We start from the raw sequence: 3367 nt of genomic DNA on the forward strand, positions 1-3367 counted from the left end.
TGTGGAAGAAGAAAAGGATGTTAACCTTGGAAGTAGAAGCAATCTTGGGCAATCCAAAGGTTGACAGAGAAAGGGAAATTAGTCCTGAAACCAGAAGTAACCTTGAGCAAACAGCAAAACAGCTTTGCTAAAAAGGTTATTCCTGTGTACTTAATCAAGAGGGGGCAATCGGCCCTTGAAGAAACCTTATTTGAGCTAAAAAACTATATTTAAAATTTAAATCGTTAATCATTCACAATGATTTAAGAGCAAAGAAATTTTTAAAGGGAGGAGACTTGAATAAACACCTTCATGAAGTTATTTCAAGTGGTGACTCGTCAAACAATCTGTCCAACTTTGTACAGATTTTTTTTCACTTGTGACTGTGATATATCACCTAGAAGGAAAGCTTTTCTCCTACAAAGAAAGCATGAACCTGTTTATTGACTTCAATCCAACTACATCCAGGTTTCTTTTTTATGCCTCTATTCTTCATCATTTTTCGTACCTTTTCAATGTCACTCCACCTGCCAACTGCAGCATAAATGTTTGAGATAAGCACATAAGGTGCATCGTTTTCAGGGTATAACTCAAAAAGGCCCTCTGCCACACGTTGTCCTAGTTCTATATTGTTATGTATTCTACAAGCGCCAAGCAAACAAATCAACACAACAGCATCAGGTGTTATTGGCATTTTGTTGATAAAGTCATTTGCTTCATGCAAACGCCCAGCACGGCAAAGAAGGTCAACCATGCATTTATAGTGTTGCATTGTAGGTGTTATGTCATAATATTCACTCATGCAGGTGAAGTATTGATAGCCCTCCTCCACTAGACCTGCATGATTGCATGCAGATAAAACACTCACAAAGCTGACATGGTTGGGTTTGATGCTAGAGTTTATCATTTGTTCAAAGAGTTTGAGGGCCTCCTTGCCACAGCCGTGCATGGCATACCCTCCAATCATAGAATTCCATGAGATGAGGTCTCTACGATTCAATTTGTCAAATAGTTTGCTTGCCTTCTCTATGCTACCACATTTTGCATACATGTCTATCAGAGCATTCACCACAAGGGTATCAGATTGATATCCAGTTGAAATTACTTTTTCATGGATTTCGAAACCCTGTTGCAAAGCTGCCAAATTTGCACACACTGGAAGAATAATGGCAAGAGTTCTTGAATCCGGTGTCACGCCTTCCAATTGCATTTGTTGAAAAATCTTCAAGGCGTCCTCACCATGCCCGTTCTGTGCAAACCCTGCAATAATTGCATTCCATGATATCACATTTTGCTGAGGCATTTCCTTGAAGAGTTTCAGGGCTTCATTAACAAGCCCATTCTCAGCATATCCTGTAATCATTACATTCCAGGAGACCAGATCTCGCCGTTGCATCATGCCAAACAAGCACTGTGCCTTTTCAATGCTTCCACATTGTGCATACATTTCTACAAGGGCAGTCATCACAAATAGATCAGACTGAAATCCCCTTATTACTATTTTTCCATGGATCTCCATACCTAGTTTCAAGTCCACCAATTGGGCACATCCTAGGAGTCCACTGGCAAAGGTTTTTGAGTCTGGCTGCATACCAGCCAATTGCATTTGCCCAAAAAGCCTCAGGCTCTTTTCACCATGCTCGTTCTGTGCAAGCCCTGCAACCATAGCATTCCATGAAGCCACATTCCTATGAGGCATTTCCTTGAAGAGTTTCATGGCCTCATCAATGAGCCCATTTTGTACAAATCCTGCAACCATTGCTGTCCAGGAGACAACATTTCGCTGATGCATTCTGTCAAATATTTGACTTGCCTTCTCTATACTCCTACATTTTGCGTACATGTCAATCAGGGCATTACCCATCACCAACAGATCTGACTGAAATCCACTTCTAATTATTAATGAATGGATCTCCATGCCCGGTTGCAGCGCTGCCAAGTCAGCACATGCTGGCAGAATACTAATCAAAGTTTTTGAGTCTGGCTTTATACCCGCCAATTGCATTTGTTTGAAAAATCCCAGGGCTTCCTCGGCATGTCCATTCTGTGCAAATCCCGCAATCATTGCATTCCATGTGACCACATTTCGCTGAGGCATTCCCTTGAAGAGTTTCAGGGACTCGTCAACAAGCCCGTCGTAGGCGTATCCTGCAATCATGGTTGTCCAGGAGACACCATCTCGTTGGTGCATTTTGTCAAACAACTTGCGTGCTTTCGGTATGTTTCTACATTTTGCATACATGTCTATTAGTGCATTCACCACAACAACATCACACTGATGTCCACTTGCAATTATTCTTTCATGGATCTCCACACCCTGTTGCAGAGATGCCAAGTTAGCACAGGCTGGAAGAATACTGGCAAAGATGAATTCATCAGGTTGGAGACCTGTTCTTTGCATTTGACGAAATAATGCCAATGCCTCTTCAGCAGGGCCATGCCTTGCATAAGCTGCAATCATGACAGTCCATGAGCACACATCTCTTTCAGTCATTTGGTCGAAAACTCTGCGAGCGTCCATCACACTTCCACACTTGACATACATGTTGAGTAATGTATTGTGTGAAAGTATGTCTTCTGTGAATCCTCTCTGCTCCATGTGAGAGTGAATTAGTTTTCCCTGTGGTAAGTTTCTCTTCTTGATGCAGACCTGCAAGAGATGAACATATATGGAAGAGTGAAGAGGGCTTTGAATAAAATACAAAGAATGGACGGCCTCTTCCAAACAGCCCTGCTTACAAAGTGTTGTAACATGATCCAGAGATGTAGCCATTGAAGTGGTAGTGGTGGACAGCCTAAGTTGAAGGCAAAACAAAGGTTCCACATGCAGTAATATCATCCTGGTTCTCTCATAGCTCAAAGCCTGTAACATTGGTTTCTGTTTTCTGACTGGTTAGTTTTTCAAATTGAAATCAAGAGCAGTAGCAGAGGTGTAAAGCCATTTTACTCACTGAGCTCAACCCATTGGAAGTTGGTTGCAGATGAGCTGTGATTTTGTTTTTCAATCCATTTTCTTCCAGCCCCACTGCATACTTTAGAATGGGCTGGATAAATATCGTCAGCCTTTGGCCGTCAGAGAGGTTTATCACTCCTCGCACAGTACATATCCGGTTGCCAGAAATAAATCCGGGCCATCATATGACTTATTTCTTTATATACATTAAAAAAAAAAATTTGTTTATTACTCTGTTTTGTTTTTTTTGGTAAGATATTTATCATTGCCTTTGTAATAGGCGAAGAGTTTTATGTTTATTGTGATGTTTTATATTAATTAAAAATGAATCACATTAGTTGGTTGGTTGGTAAGTGTGTTGGGCAATTTTTTATGTAATTTTTACTAAAAGATTTTGATTAATATATTTTTTATATTTGGTAAATTTCTAATTAT

General features: G+C 40.4%; 1 pseudogene; it reads right to left on the reverse strand.

The window, feature by feature from the left end:
* Positions 1 to 254: 254 nt before the first annotated feature.
* LOC149143058 (pentatricopeptide repeat-containing protein At2g13600 pseudogene) lies at positions 255 to 3087 on the reverse strand (annotated as a pseudogene).
* Positions 3088 to 3367: the final 280 nt, after the last annotated feature.

Source organism: Pinus tabuliformis, chromosome X (assembly GCF_031772625.1).
Source record: "Pinus tabuliformis cultivar Carrire ecotype Pingquan chromosome X, CPIR1, whole genome shotgun sequence".
Classification (NCBI taxonomy): Eukaryota; Viridiplantae; Streptophyta; class Pinopsida; order Pinales; family Pinaceae; genus Pinus; species Pinus tabuliformis.